We start from the raw sequence: 19,829 nt of genomic DNA, 5'->3' as shown, positions 1-19,829 counted from the left end.
GCGCTGCCATATGATTTTGAAACCATGAAGTCCTATGGCAATGATTACAAAATTGCTACTATATGATTTGGCAGCAGTTTCTTAATCGATGGAAATTGATTTCGAAATCGTGAATTGATATGACAGCAATTTTAAAAACGCTACTAAATTATTTTCCAGCGATTTTTGAATCGCTGCCATAGGATTTAGAAGCCATGAAGTCCTATGGCAATGATGTTTCAACCGCTGCCATATGATTTGGCAGTGATTTTTCAATCGCTACCATAGGATTTGAAAACCGTTAAGTCATTCGGCAGCGAATAATAAATCGCTGGTAAATGGTGTGGCAGCAATTTATTAATCGTTGCCAAATAGTGAAGTTTTCGCAATGATTTTTTGTTTCAGCCGTGGTATATCTGAAGTGGAGGAATAGTACCGGTGAACGTCCGGAGAGTTTATAATTGCTGGCATATATATATAGTAGGGATTTTTATATTTTTTCTGGCAATTTATAGTCGTCGGGAAAACTCCATTATGTTGTAGTGTCTCCACCATTAAATCCTAGTTAAATATACCAAGTCAAAATAATGACTTTGGAAAACTGACAAATGAAAATCGGGATGATCGAATATCTACTTAAATCGTTCATGCGTACATATTTTGACTCATGTGAGGCTAGCACATGATTTGTCAGTCAAAATAATTGCATGCAGTAGATTGGGGGTGTAAAACAAATCGATGAACCAGTAAACTAGATCGAAGTGGATCGAACCGAATTTTGTCTAGTATCGAGTTTGGTTAAGTCTGGTACAAGTTTTATTTTTCTTAAAACAAGTCAAAATCGGTTCGGTTTTTTTTTTTTCTAAAACTAGATTGGACTAGACCGAATAAGTTTATATATATATTTTAATTTTTTTATTATTATTTTTATTCATTTTTTTATATTCTTAAATATTTTTTTAAAATAAAAAAATTCACAATATTACTAAAAGATAAGTTTTTAATCACTAAGTTAAAAAAAGATTTGGGACACAAATTCAAGACCTACATTCGGTGGGTTTAGCATTTCTATATTTTTTTATGATGTTCTGTCTTCATCTTAACCATTACCTAGAGTACTTGACAGGTTAAATACTCAAATAATTAACAAGTCTCATGTGTCAAAATTGGACAATCTAGATTAAGATGTCAAATAATGTTTTTATTTTCCCGACATCTAGAGATAATCATCATCATCATCATCGATCAGTGATGAAACAATTCATCCTGTGACACAAAATAAAACTTCAAATTTCCATAATTAAACAGTACTAATTTTCCTTTCTGTTCTTCCCTGCTCGGATAAAAAGAAAGATTATTAATCTTATTGGTAATTATAAATTAATTAAATCCACACCAAAGACCAAAACAAATACTTAATTCCTTATTGCTGAAGACCCTGGAAATAAACCTAAAATTCAAGCTGCAGTGAAATCAATTAATCAACAATGCTGGGGTTCACGGAAGCGAATTCCAGGAGCTCCTCATGGCGTTCAAATAGGGTCATCTCTTCCTCATCCAGGGTAACCAGAGCTTCAACTCCACCGGAGCTCGTGTCCATTAAAGAAATGGTGTTACTCACCAGCTTCTTCACACTTGTCATCCATGCCGGTTTCCCCCACCCGAAATCGGTTTCGAACAATGGAAACTTGCACCATCTCGAGCATTTGTACATTACCAGATCCTTCCTATTCTTGAAGATCTCTCCCCTCTCCTTCAGAGCCTCTATTATCGCTGGGAAACCTCCCTCGCCTTTGAACTTGTTCGCCTTGTTGTTGAGAAATTCGTTCTTGCTCTTCCACATGCCTTCCGCCAGCTGGTGTATTTCCATGTCGCTCTCTTCCTCTGCGATCACCCAGAACGGCCACACGAAATTCCCGAACGCTGTTTCCGGCAAAGGCGGTTCCATTCTGGGCCGGGAGGTTCACCGCTTGGAACAACGCGGTTGGCTTGAATGTCCCGGTTTTTGATTTGATGACGGATACTGCAGATTTCCAGAGAAGCGCTAGTACCACCTCCACCCGCGATGGATAGTATTTTTCCCGCCCAATCATGCTTGTAACTTTTTCTTTCAGCTCCACGATCTTGGGAGCACTGAACATGAACCTCCTGGCTATGAACTTCTCGCCGGCAATGTTCAGCGATCCCGACATGCCCGGAATCTCTCTAGGTGCCAAGATTGAAGCTCCAATAAAATCTGGGACGACCGGTTCGGTCGAGCCACGACAGGCCTCGATCCAGCTCTTTAAGAGCGTGAGAAGCCCAGCGATGTCGGCGATCTTGTGGGTGAGGGAAACACTAACAGCGGTGCCACCGCAGGTGAACATGGTGAACTTCACAAGCCACATGGAACCCTTGGACGTACAATTCCATGGTTTCGGGATCCATAGTGGGGAGTAAAAGGTCTAGCGTCTCCCAGTTGGGTTTGCTAAGGAAGTCCGAAAGCGGGCTACTGCATCGTGCCTCGACGAAGAAACCGCCATCGTCGTTGCAGTCGATGGTTGCAGCGTCTACGAGGCTCCCAGCGAGAGGGTAAAAACGGGTGAGTGTTTCGGAAATGGATTTCTGGAGGAGTTGGGATTTACGTGCGAATTCAGAATCTGGGTCAGCGACGGCGACGTCGAAGACGGCCGAAGGGAAGAAGAAGGTCATGTTGCCGTGGATGGCGGGAGAGAGCTGGTCAAGAAGAGAGAGTTTGAAGGTTCTGAGATCGGGAGGAGTGGGTGAAGAGGGTTTGATGCAGGTTCTGGAAATGATTTCACTCTTCATCATGATGATCTGAGTCGTTTTTGCCTTGAATTCAGTTTGTAATCTGGAGTTTGTTTTCTTCTGTACGTACGTCCAGCATGCGGGCGTTTTATTCTTTCATAGATGAAGTAAGCATTAATGCTGTTGACTTCTTGTACTGCATGCTGGGGGCCGGGATTGGTAGGTTTGGACTCGGTATTAATTTGCTGCATATTTTTATGACAAAGTAACGCTAACTACTCGAGATAGTCGAGTTTTGTTTAGGTAATTTTTATTTTATTTTTAAAAAGTAGATTTTATTAAAAGTAATAATTTTTTAAAAAATAATATTTATAATTTAAAGATGTGTAAGTTTCGTATATTTTTTTTTTTTAAAATAGATAAATCTTAGATTCATATAAAATAATAATTTTTTAATAATAAGTTTTACTTTTTTTTTTAAACAGTATTCAGTTTTTGATTTCCTATACCAATCTTCTTTATTTTTACTTATCTATTATGATGTGATAATCAAATTTATGAGATGATCAATGAAGATAGATTACTATTTTTTTTTTTAAATTTTAAAACGTGATTTTAGTGAGGGTATTTTTTAAAATATTGTATAAAATAGTTACAAAAGCATCATTATTCTACAAAATGTCCTCCATTTAAAATAGAGTTGTAAAAATAATTGTATGCATGGCTATAAGTTTTCTAGAATTGTATATATAATATGCTATAAATTTCATCAAATTTTCATTGCAATAACAATTTAATTCACAAAACTAATTACTATATAAACTAAACTCTCTAGAAAAGAATTTTCTAATTTTAGAGGCGAGGTTAGTATTGTTCTCCACGATTAATATATGAAATCCATTTATATATGGCGTAGCCACATGCATGCATGAATATTCATGTATTACATATGGTTAGTGATCTTGATCCTTGGCTGTGAGTACAAACATGTCATGCACCTTGAACAGACATGTTTATCACTTATTGCTGCATGTAATATTGAAAGACCAATCATGACGAAAAGGATGAAGAAAACAAATTAAGAACATTAATATATACTACAAAGATTTAAGTAATCACCAACTTGTGAAAATATATATTAATTATAGTACTATTATATATTGTTGTTGAGTTTCAATTTGAATATCGGGAAAATTATATAAGCAGCTTGACAATGTCCATGCAAATTTCATGACTTTTTCAATGAACTGCAAAGTTTATTTGTATCGTATATATTTGGCCTCGAAGGGATATAAAGGGCCTTGAAGGAATAATCCCATGTATCAAAGGGGCCAAGTTTGAGGCGTCAGGTGCTTAACTATGAGCCAAATGATTGCTTTTATTAATAGGTGTTATAGATCATGAGAATAGTAAACATCTCTGACTGATCAGGAAGGTTATCACTCTAATTTATATGGAGAGTTTTCAAGATAAATTTTTGAAATTAGTCGTTATGATCTTTACCACGTTTTCGTAAATAACACCTGAAGGTAACACATTTACTATATTGTTTTATATATTTATATAGAGACCACTTTCTCTAACTTAAACATCAAAATTCCACTGGGTACCCCGTGCCACCCTCTCATTTCATTACAGGTTATCCGTACTATTTGTAGTGTGAAACATGTCCTTAACAGTGGTGTTGTTTGTGGGATATTTACAAATTTCAATGTGACTTTCACATGCCAACTACCACGATATCATAGGTAACTTGAGACTAAGAGATGAACATGACAGAGATGGAAGCAAGGCTAACGGATGTTGAAGAAAAGCTAAAAAAGGCAATGACTCTGGTGGAACAGCTGTGGAAGGAGAATGAAGAACTAAAGCGACAGAATGTTGCTACACTACTAGTCAACAATGAACAGACAGGAGAAGATGCACAAAGTGCCTGAGGAATCAATGCCGAAGAGCTAGAAAAGAAGAAACTACATGATGAACCACAAGGGGGATCTTAATTGACAATGGGAGCTCAACTGACATCTTATTCTGGAATGCCTTTGCCAAAATGGGCATTAGCCCTAATAGGCTATGCCCATCACCAACCCCTCTAAAGGGATTTTTCGGTGAGGTTGTTCAACTAATGGGTGCCATCGCATTACTAGTCATGGTCGGTCAGGGGGCCAACATGGTTACAACAATGACAGACTTCTTGGTGGTTAAAGCCTTGTCATCCTACAATGCCATATTGGGACACCCAACTTTGGATAATTTGAAAGTTGTCACTTCTAACTACCACTTGTAAATGAAGTTTCCAATAGAGGTTGCGTCGGCGAGGTCTGAGAGGTGCTATGTGCAAGAACTCATGGCAGGGGTGTCGAGAGTATGTATCATGAAAAACTCGAGTTTTAAGCTGCCACCTCCACCATTAGTTGTAGCTGGCCAAGACATGGAGGCTAGGGATGAGAACAATCTAATGCAAGAAGAATCAAATGAGCCTCTGGAGTTGGTGACACTACGCCCAGATCATCCAAGCGCCACCACTCGTGTGGGAACAAGACTCCCACCTGAATATAGAGAGGCATTAAAACAACTACTGATTGATTACATAGATGTGTTCGCTTGGAATCACGAAGATATGCCAGGAATTGACAATGTCGTCCTGGAACATAGGCTATGTGTTGGTCCAACAGCAAATAAGATATGCCAAAAGAGAATAACTTTCATCATAGAGAAGTGCACATCCACAGCCGAGGGGATTGATCACCTTTTAGCAGCAAGATTTATAAGGGAAACATACTATCTAGAGTGGCTTTCCAACGTGATGTTGATGAAAAAAGTAAATGAAAAGTGGAGAATGTGTGTCGATTTTATAGACTTAAATAAAGCCTCTCCAGGATAGCTTCCCGTTGCCATGAATAGAAATCGCAGACGCCATGGTGGGACACCTAGTGTTGAGTTTTATGTATGTTTATTCAGGATATAATCAGATCCGCATGAACAAATCGGATGAAGAAAAGACGGCATTTATTACTGACAGAGGTCATTACTGCTATCGAGTAATGCCCTTCGGGTTGAAAAATGCTAAGGCAACTTACCAAAGGTTAGTCGATCGAATGTTTAAACAACATATCAGAAAGACTATAGAGATATACGTCAATGACTTGCTGGTAAAAAGCAAAAGAACCCACCCATCACTTGGTTGACCTACGAGAATCTTTTAATGTGCATTGCAAGTATAAAATGAAACTAAATTCGGCAACGTGTATTTTTGGTGTGGATTCTGAAAAATTTGTGGGCTTTATCATCTCCAAGAGGGTTATCTAGGTGAATAGGTGAACCCAGAGAAGATTGACGCTGTCTTGAATATGAAGCAAACCTAGAACATCAATGACCCCTCAACAATTGGTAGTTAGAATAACAGCTTTGAACAGGTTCGTTTCAAGGTTTATGGATAAATGCCTTCCCTTCTTTAGGATCCTATGCAAGGTATATCCGTGGAACGGGGAATGTGATCTAGGTTTCCAAGAATTGAAACAGTATTTGTCTAACCCACCACTATTGAAGTAGTCTAATCAGGGAGACAACTTGTACGTATACTTGGTGGAATTCCCCAACACTATTTCCGCTATCCTAGTTAAAGAAGAAAAAGTAATGCAAGCACCAGTATAGCACACAAGTCGTGCATTGAAAGGCACTGAAACTAGATATCCGCAAATGGAATTGCTAGCATTTGCATTTGTTACAATCGCCAGGAGATTATGACCATATTTTCAAGCTCATCCCATAAAGGTGTTAACAGAACACCCCCTCGGGAGAATACTATAGAAACTAGACAACTCTCAAGTAGATTGGTTGCATGGTTAGTATAACTCAGCGAGTTCGACGTTGAGTACGTACCTAGAAGTACAGTAAAGGGGCAAGCTTTGGTAGATTTCTTTGCCGAGTTTACAATATATATATTAGTCAAATATGCATATTGCTTCCCCTCTATTCTTGAGTAATCGAGGCTGGGATAAAGATGACTTTTACATTAGTTTATTCAAAGTAAGCTCTAATACCCATAAAAAAAAAAAAAAGGAGTATTGTGCTCTCTAAAAGCATGTATGGGGTCCGGGGGAGTGAGGTTCAGGCGAAGTCAAAACAAGGAAAAAAATAGGGTCAAGTTGCAGATAAATAATGCTGCCCTTTAGTGCATTGTTAATTAACATTCATTGAAAGCGAGTTTCGATTTCTTGGAAAGAAAAGTTCATTCTTCTCTTTAAAATATGTTATTTGGAGTACATCCTGATGATCTGTGCATCTTTTGGATATTTCTGTGTTGTGTATAAATTTTAAAAAGAATGAATGATGGGATGCGACATGTGCGCATGCATTGATTGATTCTAAATATGAGAGGTGTGCAAGTGAACGTATAGATATAATACTATTCTTTTCTTTGCAATTTTCTGAAGTGTGCTTAAGATGTAGATCATCGACACTCTCTAATGATCAACATCAAGTAGGATTGTTCACCCGACCCGACTCGGACCGAAAAGTGGACTTCCGACCCGACCCGAACACATAGACTTCCGAACTAGACATTTCCGAACCGGTCAAATTAACTTATTAACCGAAAGCCGATTTTCTTCGGAAATTACCCGATTACCCGACTATGTATACAAAATCTTATATACTATATTCGCTACAAATTTTTATTGCTTGCGAGGAAGAAGTAAAGCGAAGGAAGAAACCTTTCTTATGATTCCACGACTACCATAGTGATAACCACCATTAAATCCTTCAGTTGCATCTGCACGTAGATACAACATAAGCCAAGGATACTTTGAAGATGTTAATATTTGCGGGAAAATCCAATGAAGTAGGAGTTCTTCCCTATACTTTCACCCAGATCAAGATCAAGGTCAAACATTCCATAAAATCCTCCCATTAAAGACGCTATTTGGTCCCTAGATGAAACCAATCTTGAGTACTTATGGTATACAAGTGGCTGATTAATACATCCTTCACCAAAACATGGAAAATTTTTGCGAATTATGATTTTACTGACATTCTTGAGCATAATCATCCATAAATGCCATGGATTTGACGAATTCTGCACCTTGCAAAGAGAACAGAGATACACTTCCTTTTCCATAGCAAACAGGTTAGGGTCCATGTATGGCCAAAATTGAGTGAGGGGGCTGAGTATAGACTGAGAATCGAGAGAGTAGAATCATGAGGGAGAGGACTGGGTGTCTGCTGGAAGGAAGAGAGTCCAGTAAATGACTAAAATGTTGGTCTTTAAATTCGGTTATCGGGTATTAACCGAATTAGCCGAATAATTTCAGAACTCAAATAGAAGGCTTCCGTTTCTTACCCGTTTCATTCCGGGTCTGTTGCTTCGGAATTTTCAGGCCGGGTCGGTTAAGCAATTTAAATTTACAGCCCTAACATCAAGTATCAACATGATATCCGTTGTAATAAATTTCAAGCATCAAGTAATTTTATCATCATGTTATCCGCTATTTTGTTATGACTTCATTAAATGAAAAATATTTCCATTGCTTTATAATTAAATCAAACTTTAAAAAATTTATATATATATAAATAGTACTTTAAATCAAATATATCTAATTAAATTTCTACTTTTTATTTAAAATGAAAATTATTGAACAACGTCAAATAATAATATAGTTTCTTAATTTTCACAACACATCATGTCTTTTAAAGAGTAAAATGGACTTGAGAAATAGTATAGAATTAGAAATATGAATTATAATCTCATCACTTTAGTACTATCTATATATATATATATATATATATATATTTATTACAAAAAAAAAAAGGAATATTTCACAAAGATCATGGGTTTCTCAATCTAATTAATTTTTCTTGAGTTTTGGCGATATTGATCGTGGTATATATCTTTAAATAATTAAAAGCATATTTAAGACAAATTAATTAATTTTAAAGAAATTGTATGTATTGTTTTCATTAAATATCATAAACTACTTTCACGCATCGTGAGGGCCATCTGCAGCTAGTAATTATAAATTGGAAAATTCAACAGCACTCGAAATTAAATTAATCACGTGGTAAATCCTAATACAATCATCGGTAGATTTTTTTTTTAAAAAAAACAAATAAAGCATTAAAGCTTTAATTTATTCGATGTATGAAGTTAATTATACATTACAACAAATATGGCTTTTAGTGACAGATTATAAATAGTGACGGTTTCCAAACTGTGACTAAAATGTATTTACTGTGACGATTTGTGAGAACTGTCACTAAATGTTGGGTAAGAATTTCAAAACGTTCGGACGTTTCACATAATACGTTCGCATGTCACAGTAACGTTTGAATGTTATGTATATTTACGTGCGAATGTAAAAAATTTGGCGCAAACGTTCGAACGTTTTAACTAATTACGTGCGAACGTTAATATATTAGCGCCAATGTTCGAACGTTAATGTGATAAAGTTCGAACGTTATATGTTAAATTACATAAATTAACCATAATATATATTTTTTTAATAGTAAGGTTGAGTAACATTATATTAAAAAAAAATAAGAGTAGAAATTAAGCTACACAATACATACATTAAATATTTGTGTCCATTACATATGTTGAAAATAAAAAATAAAATATAATAAATTTTTACAAATCACTTTCAGAACTGCTGGTTTATAAAAGATCGAAACTCCTCAGTCAATGTCTCAACCTTATTGTTTAGCACATTTACATGATGTGCATGATATGCGATAGCCTGATCTATATGTGCAATCCTATCGATCTGTCGGTCTATATGCGCCTTCATATCTGTCATCATTGCATCAACCCAAGCAGGTCGCACATCTCCAGCAGATGTAACTCCCGGCTGCTGACTAGTACTCGCCAACGGGCGAGCAACATCGGCCCCAGACTCAGTCGGGGGAACAAGATCTGGCGTAGGACCAAACTGACGCCGAGCTGAGCCTCTCCCCTATCCAATGCTCCGGCGGTGTGTGGTTATGTCGATGGGGCTCATCTGGTTTATCACCATCTCCTCCGCCTGGAGTGGCACTCCCCGGGCTAGTAATGAGCAGCTAATGATGATTCCGTACAGGAGATTATCCGTGGTAACGATGCTGGCCTCGTAACGGATCCGCTCAAATATAACAAGGGGTAAGTCAATGGGCTCACCACGTGCCAAGCAAATCAGGAACTGTGCACGAGCCCGACTGAATGTGCTCTTATGTGCCACCGTGTCTACATTTGTCGTAACAAAAATGTGCAACATGTGAAAGAAAGGCAGCAGCTGATTCTGGCTGAAGGAGTTCAGCCTATCGAGCTTCGTGCGGTCCGTGCCAGTGAGGATGTAGAAATCCTGGTCCCGCTCATCGTCACCAACCTCAGCGGCAGTAGGATCGCCCTCGGGTCGATCTTCTTCATGACTGGGCATAAACTCAACAAGGCCCAAAGATGAAGCAGAAGCGGCTGGATCTGCCTCGAATATGCCCGGGGAAAATGCAGCTGCTATGTCACCAGCCTGAGGAGCTGTCGACTTAGGTAGTATACGCGGAATCTGAAGTAAGTCGGCGAGAACATCCCGAGAACTGAAACTGTACACCCCGTACATTGAGAGTATGGGATGATGCATCGTTAGACATGGTGGTCATTCCAATGTAAAACTCTCGAACCATTGTGGGGTAAATCTTTCCCCTCAATGTGCATATGGGGCCCCAGCCTCTGGTGACGAAGACGTCTCTCAGCGTCTTCTGCTCCCAGCTGAGCTCATCAAACTCATTAATGAGGATTTCTCGTTCCCCCATAACAGTTCGTGCCCCCAGTTAAGCAATGTCTGGATTGCCTCCATCCCTCCCTCACTTCCTTGTCATCATATACTGAGCCATATCCTGAAAATTAAAAAAAATATATAAGTTATAATATTTAAAAAAAAATGATTAGAATCACATATACATACGTATTATGACATATATGGATTATACAGAAAATTAAAATATCATCCTTATAAATTTACATAATTTTGCCAGTAAAATTTTTAAATAATTTCACTTTTTCAATATCTAAAATAATAATAATAATAAAAAGAAACAATATAAAAATATTTTAATAGGAAACATTCGAACGTTATTGAAAGTATGTTTGCACGTTAAAATTAAAACTGTCACGTGCAAATTTACAAAGATGATACGTTCGGAAGTTTTAACGTTCGATAAAAACTTCCGAATGAGTTCATTACGTCCGAACGTATTATATAAACGTTCAGACGTAATGAATTTGAACCGTCATACGTTCGGACGTTCTTACTAGCCGAAGAAGACCGACGGTTTACGTTCGAACGTTTTATCCAACGTTCTGTTAAAGCGTTGGATAAATATATTCGCACGTAAAAATAATACGTTCGCACGTTACAATATAACGTGCGAATGTAAAGAATAATAAAGGTCACATGTTGTGTCGTGACGTTCGAACGTTACGACACGGAATCGCTGAGTCGACTCAGCCATTACCGAAAGCTTCGAAACGCATGTTTCGAAGCCACAAACAACCAAAATAAGCATCTACTTAGAGAGGGAAATGTTTCTACATTCCTATTTTATCAATTTACTGCGAATGGTGGCCGGAAATGCAAGTGTTATAACTGGCCTACGGTGGGTTTCGAATTTTTGAAACCCACCGATTAAAAGCAAGGAAATAGAAGAGGGAGAGGGCACATTACCTTTTAGTGAAGGTTGCGGTGGCGGATGGCGACGGTTGCGGCGGCGTGCGTGGCGAAGAGGAAGAGAGAGTTTGAGTTTTCGTATAAGTTATGGCTTGGAAACCGTCGGGCCTGGCTTTATATACAGTTAACGTCCGAACGTTAATTAATTAACGTTCGGACGTTTCATCTACATGTGAACGTTATATAGATTACGTTCAGACTTAGAATCATACGTGCGAACATATAACTTGTACGTTCGGACATTATGTTAACATGCGAATGTATAACGTATAAGTTTGGACGTTAATCAGAACGTCCGAACTTTTTAATTATAACATTCAAATGTTTTTACACTATATATTATATTATATATATTATATAATTATATTATCTATATATTACTATATAATATTATTTACGTATAATATATGTATATTATATAATATATAGTGTTAATAGTGTATATAGTGTATACTATATACTGTTATTAATATAAAGTAGTATATATAATTATATATAATTATAATTTTTATCTTATTTATGTTAAACTATATTATTATAGTGAATAATATATATATAGTATACTATATATATCAAGTATATAGTATAGTATACTATATATTACACTATAGTTAATATACTATTGTATCTATATAATAAGTATATTATATAATATAGTTATTATATAATATAGTATATAATATAGTCTAATATTAACAATAGTATAATAACTTTATACTATTAACTATAATATATATAGTAACTTTATATATTAACATAAAGTTATTATAAATATTAATTTTCTAAATAATATATATGTCTTAATATAATTATATATATAATAGGTTAGTATAATATATATATCATAGTTACATATAGACTATAGTAGTATATGACTTTAATATACTACTATAGTCCATATATATATTGTTGGATATATATATATATACACTAATTGTATACACAAATATAGTATATATTTGTAGTATATATACTATATTATTATACGAGTTGTAGTTATACTATATAATATACTAGTAGCATATTATATCTATAATATATACTATAATTTAAACGTTAACTATATTATATAGTTATTATATATAGATTTATATACTATATAATACTTATACTATATTATCTAATAACTTTGTTACTTTAATATAGTTATTAGATATAGTATAATATCTACTATTATACTAGTATAATATACAATTAGTACTATATAGTATATTACATATATACTTATTATAACTATAATATAAAATATAGTTATAATATAATAATATATTTTATATTATTAGTTAATATAATATTAACTAATATTATAATTTAATATTTAAATTATTTATATATTATACTAACTTCATTTATGTAAAAATAAAATAATCAAATTTACGTTCGAACTTTCTTTAATAACGTTCGGACGTAATAATAAATTCGGAGGGAATTTTTCCGCTTAAACCAAAAATTAACAGTAAGTTCGAACCTTAAGTATAACGTTCGAACATTATCAAGTTAAGTTCGAACGTACTATATAAATGGTAGGCGGGATAATTATAAGTTCGAACGTTACAAAGTGAATGTTCGGTGGGTAAATTAACGTTCGAACGTTCATTAATGAGCGTCCGAACGTTAACTGTACAAGAAGCAGAATATAAAAGTTTCACGCAAGGGAAAACAGAGTCATTTCTGCTTTTTGCCGTGCGTGAATTTGGAGAGAGAGTTTTAGAGAGAGGGAGAGAATGAGAGAGTGAGAGAGAGTTAGTGTGAGACAGAGTTTGCAAAGGAATTATAAGTATTAAGGTAAATTATTTTTTTCTCTATTTTGTTTGTAATTTACATAATAGTTGTCAATGTTTTTTTTTAATATATATTTAACTAACTAATATTGTGTATTTTTTGAAGGATCATTTGTTGTGAATTGTTGAGAATTTTTTATTTTTGAAGAGGAATTTATTTTGAGCACAAGGTATATACTAAACTCTATTTAGTTACATTTTTATTGTGGATTTAATTTGTGATACGGATTGTGTGGTTTGGATGAATTAAAAAGAAAAATTGTAAACTTTTTATATGTTTATTCTTAATGTGATAATGTTTTAGTATATTGTATGGTGTTGAATAATAATTATTTGTGAATTTTTGTGTATGTTTTAGTTGTAGTTTTAGTAATATGTTGTAATTAAAGAATATATATAACAATTTTGAAATAAATAAATAGTGTGATTATTTGTTGTGCATAGTAGATATTAATGTTTTAGTATATTGTATAGTGTTGAATAATAATTATTTGTGAATTTTTGTGTATGTTTTAGTGTATGTTTTAGTAATATGTTGTAATTAAAGAATATATATAAAAATTTCGAAATAAATAAATAGTGTGATTATTTGTTGTGCATAGTAGATATTATTCACTAATTGGAGGACTATATGCAATATATATAGTATATTTGAATAGTTACCATAATTATAAGTTATAATATTATTTACAACTATTATCTATATAATTAGTTAAATAACTAATATAATAAATATTTTATATTACTAAGTGTCAATTATAAGGCATAATTATATAGTAAGAATTAAAATTCGTATTAGTAAAATTATCAATAACATATAAGTATCTATATTATATATTAACAATTATTAAAAATTATAATTATAAAATAATAATTCCTAAAAATCTAATAGCTCAATAATAACAAATATTTTATCTAATAATATATTGTATAGAGTTATTAGTATCAATCCCTAATAATAATTATCAAGTAATTATAAATAGTATTAAAGAAGGAATAATAAGAAATAGATAAGTAATTATAATAATAATTACTTATGAAGTTAAAATAATAATTATAAGAATTTTGGCAATAATAGTAATAATTATATAATAGCTGATAACAATTAAATGTTATGAATATATAGTATAACTAATAATTATAATCTAATTTACTATATATTATATTAAATAGGAAATAAATAAGTTTACAAATTGTTATTTTATGCTATATAATAACATATAAAATATAAGTATTATCAGTAATTTAAAATAGTAATTATAAATTATACTATCATCTATTAGTTGATGAACAATTAACTCGTCGCAGTCGTGGCTATACACGCGGCATCTCACTTGAGAAAAATCGAAGACATGGTAAACTGAAAATTACAATTCCTGATAATTCCACTGGAGGAGTGAATGATAGTGCAGCAGCGCTTTCCTCCTATATTGGAACAATAGTTCGAGTTTACGCTCCATTTTATGTGCGCTCCTGGAGAGATGTGCCAAATGAGATTAAGGAATACATTCGGAGTCGTGTGCTGGTGAGTTTACTTATTATATCATTTTTTTCACCTACATTAGTTTATCATATTTTTAATGTAATTAATTTATAATTAGGATGAATTTGACCTCAACTTTGGTTGTAGCGAGGATTTGAGAACTGTGAACGAATTAATTGCTACACTATTCCGACGTCACAAGGGACGATGTCACGACCATTTCAAGAAATTTGAGACGTTTGAAGAGGCTGCACAGTCCCCTTTTCAGCAGATGAAATTAGACGACTGGAGAAAGTGTTGTGATCTTTTTACCTCTCCAGAATATCAGGTATTCTAGATTTATTTTGTATAATTATTTACATTTATATTTGTTGTTTATATTATGAAACAATTAATTTAATTTAAAATTATGAAATGAATTAAATGTTTTAAAATAAAAATAATATTTTATCCATAGAAGGTGGCCATACCACTGATTGTACTTTTTAATTTTTTTAATATATTTTTTTTAATTAGTGATTAAGAAAGTATTTTTAAATGATGTTGTGATTTTTATTTATTTTTAAAAAATATTGAAATATATTAAAAAATAAATATAAAAAATGAAAAAAAAATTATTTTGCCTTTTCGGTGGCCACCTTCAGTGGCATTTTTCTGTAGACATAGCAGCGTCCTTAGAATAAATAATCAACTTTGTAAAATCTAATGATTGGTTACAAAGAGAAACCTTTTAAAGAATTTTTAAAAGGTAAAACCCTACGAGGCAACCAAACTCAAGAAAGTCAACCTTATTATTTGAAGAACAATTATAAGCAATCATCAATTATAAAATCTTTGCAATTCGACTCTCTTACTTGCCTAGACAAATGACTCGTTTGTTTTCTACCGCAATTGCAGCCAGAACTTCTAGGGATCTTTAAATATTGACTTCCCTTCTGAAACTCCAGATGCTGAAATCCAATCAATTTTCATTCACACTCAAAGCATGATCACACTCAAGAAGAGATGAAAAGAAAATTCTCAAGTGAATTTTCTCTCATAAATGCTCAGAATATATTTTCTAAAATTCGTGGCTCAAACTCCTCACTGAAATACAAAACCGAATCCCGTCAAATAGAAAGTCTGGAAAGAGTTCAACTAGGATTTTGCTGATGGGTAGGGATAGTTGCCAGAACGTTTCCTGACAGGTTGCTCACATTTCGCGATAACTCTTCACTGTAATTTCTTATCTGTGTTCAGTTTCGGGTCTTGATAATTGCAGACTCTTATGGATTCGAAATTCATGTAACTGATGTATCTAAATCACCTTATAAACTTCTTAGATAAACTCAATTTGTTGAAGATAAAGTTATCTCTTATTTTATATTCATCCAAATTTAATCAAATAATGATAAGATAAATCTTATCATTTAGTCATCTAGTTCTAGTCAATTTTTACCTCTACAATGACATTATCTATTAAATTATTAATTTTTTTACTTCAAAATTTTAAAAAAGATTGATATAATAGTTGATAAATAATATCGCATCAACATAATGTATGTGGTACAAGTAGAATGAGAGTGTATTATATAAATATATATAGTCGTAATTACTGGGGAAGTTAAAGCATGATATATGTATATATAGTACTGAAAGTGGTTAATCATGCATATGGTATAATCTAATGTTTAATTTGAAATCGATGAAAGTTGTATACCCTCATGATATATATATTTATATACAAGGTTTTATATATGTTTTAATACAAGGTTTTAAATACAATTGTAAGTACCCGTATATGCTCTTTAATTTTTTTTGGCAGAAGACCAACGACCAAAGAGATCTAGCTAGCTAGCTCTTTTGTGTTTGGTGTAGCATATATGTTTGTTGGTATCTTATTTTTGTCATGTCCGTTTGTTTTTAGCACTCATGTTTTGTTAGTATATCATGCATGTACGCGTTTAATTCTAATATTCATGGCCGGATGGCATTATTGAGTATTCTAATTTTTGTGATGGTACAATTTTTTGTTTAATACATATCTATTTTTGGTAATTTGGTTACATGTCGTACTTATGTATATACGTACATGAATACATTGAATAGTATGCGCTGCGTTTCTTTAATGCATACATGACGTACAGCTTAGGTCCAATTGGGATATAAGAAATGTTTTATCTCATCTCTTCTGATTATTATAATTTTTTTAAATTTTCATACAAAATATAATAAATAATCCAATATTTTCAAATTTCAAAACAATAATAATATTAAAAGATAACATTCTAAAAATATCTTATTCAACTTTCAACTTTTATCTCAACTTACCATTCAAACGGTATATTAATCAATAAATTAAGTCCTATAGGAATGATAAATAATTGTTATTGTCTAAGGTCCATATATATATATATATATATTTTTTTTTTTTTCAAAGGGCGATATATTATATATAATTACTAGTACTACTTGATCAGATCTTTGGGTATATATATATCTGAGCTAGCTCTGAACAACTTTTTGGTATATTTATTGGACCATGCATGCAAAGTTGGTCTTGAAACTGCATATAATATAGAATTTACATGTTCTATAAATTTATACAAGTCACTTTTTATAGATAAAATACTAAATAGTTGATGCTCATGTACGTATTAATGTACGGTGAACAATACGACCAGTAGTACTATATATGTACCACCAATATTACTGCATCATGTAGACACTTCCGATCACAAAGATTCGCCAGAAAGCTGGAATGCTTGATGTTGTTAAACAAGGAACTGCATTGGATCACCAGAAATCGAGGAATCCCAAGCAGAGTCCCCGGTGCCGGAAAAAGACTGGGTATTTTTATTTAGCTAGAAGCTAGCGGCTGTATGATGCAGTAAAACCCTTTCTTTTAACCGATCGAACACGAGTAGTATTCCAGCTTGTTTGCTACCCAAACATCAATAATCTGGGTACGTAATTCTAGTACTTTGATCATGTATCTCTGTATATCAGGTATGGTTACTGCTAGCTAGTTTACTAATTGAGAGATAAAAGGCATATAAAAAGTACTACTGTTTATGGGTTTCTGGACATGTACGGTCAGTTTAGTAAAGTAAAAACATTATAAATCAAATTCAGCCTCTCGCTAAAGGAAAACGATGTTAATATTGTCTATATATAGGACATTAACTTTTGCGTACAAACCGTTTTTCACTACCGAACGTAGGAGGAGTATCGGCCGGTCCGGACCGGCAAAACAGGCTAGACCGGCCATTTCGGTCAAGACCGGACTAAATCGGACCAAAAGTCGGATGACCAATGCTGTGGCTTATTGTTTGGCTAAACATTCATGGCATATAGATGATCTTGTAATTTGGTGGCACTCTTTTCTAGAGTTTGTTTCTCAAGTCATTAGGCATGATGCTTTGATGTAATTGGTGTTTTTGATGAATAAAACAAGTTCCTTTTGTTGATTAAAAAAAAAAAAAAAGTCTAATATGCTAGTATTACTATATTAGTAATAGGATTATAAGAGTATTAGACTATTAGTATTAGTTAACTTAATATCTAATATGCTAGTATTAGTAATAAGATTATAAGAGACTAAGAGTATTACTCTTATTTAATTTGAAGAGATATAGTAAATTAGTAATACTAGTTATTAGTTATTATCTATTAGTACTAGTATTGTTACATATTATTAGTTATTAGTTATTACATCTAGTTATTAGTTATAGTATTAGTACTAGTGTATTATTAATTATAATAAATAAGTTAATAACTATTACTAATTTACTATATACTAATAGATTAATAGTATTAGTATTAGTGTATTAATAATATATATATATAATAGTATACTATTTTTTTTTTTTTTGAAAATAGATCATTGAATTCATCAATAAACCGAAGTTACAAGTGTGACTTATCAATACAGGAAAACCAGACTATAAGCCAACCTACGCATCTGCTCTGAAGCATCCCCGCACATATAGTAACGGACATTGTCTTAACTTCTGAATCTCTCCTGAGCGAGAGAAGATAGCGCTCTGTATTAACAAAGAGGAAAGACCCCCTCCATCCTCCCAGGGAGATGGAGTACAGCACGCTGTTACTATGGACACCAAGTCCAATAGCCCAATACCACGATACTAATAACTAAAAAGTAAACTACAATGTAAAGCAACACATAAAACAAAACCCCAAGCACCGGCCTGAACCCCGACAGGACACCTACCACAGGCATCAGCTACACGAGCCCAGAACGGCACGAGCACCCAGCTCACGCATGGACAAACAGCCGCTACTATAGAGACCGATCATACGATCACCAGCCATAACATCGCCCGCCACTCTCGATCAACTCTTACCCTGGATTATGTCCGATCAAGCAGCTCATTACCTCACTCGGGTAAAAACACTAATGGCCCCCACAACAGCAAGCACCCACCACGTGTTGTACGGCACGTAAGTACGACTACAGCATACTCTGAGCAATTTTTCAATATCCTTCCACTACACTGTACGTATGACTACGGCACTAACAGCACATGACACCCGTATGCCCCGACAGCGCACCTTCGCATACTCTGAGCAAAACACGTTTTGCCCCACTGTCAACCATTTGCGCAGCTACATACAGCAGCTACTCACAACAAACTTCTGAGCAACTACGTATAGCAAGCATCGAATCGCAAGCTGCTGAGCAGCTCTGCTTTGAGCAGCTACTAACAGCAAGCATCTGAGCAGCACCCACCACGTTTTCATCTCCCGCTGAAAACACTGCTACAGCAGGCTAGGCCATCCTGAACGCCGCGGTGGGTGGCACTCTTCCCTCCTGCCCACTGCTGTTGAGGACCTTATTTTCCATACTATGAAATAAAAGCAAATACAGTACTAACTAATACAAAGAAACAAATACAAAAGAAACACTGAAAACAGCAAAACGAAAACTAAACAGAAAAGAACTCAGAAACAGAAAACTAAATAAAGAAACACTGAAAACAGCAAAACGAAACCAGCTGCGTCACCCCCCATTCCGACCACCTTCCACAAGGATCTCCTCCATGAGTACCGCCTGGCTTTACCTCAGAAAGCTCCTTGAAAACTCCCATGCAATCCAGCGAGCCTCCCGAAAACCATCTCTGTTTTCCATGGATAAAACAGAGC

At 34.0% G+C, this 19,829-nt stretch overlaps 1 pseudogene; it reads right to left on the bottom strand.

Moving 5' to 3' along the window:
• Positions 1 to 1,452: 1,452 nt before the first annotated feature.
• On the bottom strand, positions 1,453 to 2,866 carry LOC122280567 (annotated as a pseudogene).
• Positions 2,867 to 19,829: the final 16,963 nt, after the last annotated feature.

The sequence above is a fragment of the Carya illinoinensis genome, chromosome 11 (assembly GCF_018687715.1).
Source record: "Carya illinoinensis cultivar Pawnee chromosome 11, C.illinoinensisPawnee_v1, whole genome shotgun sequence".
NCBI lineage: Eukaryota > Viridiplantae > Streptophyta > Magnoliopsida > Fagales > Juglandaceae > Carya > Carya illinoinensis.
This window is presented reverse-complemented; position numbering and strand designations above follow the sequence as displayed.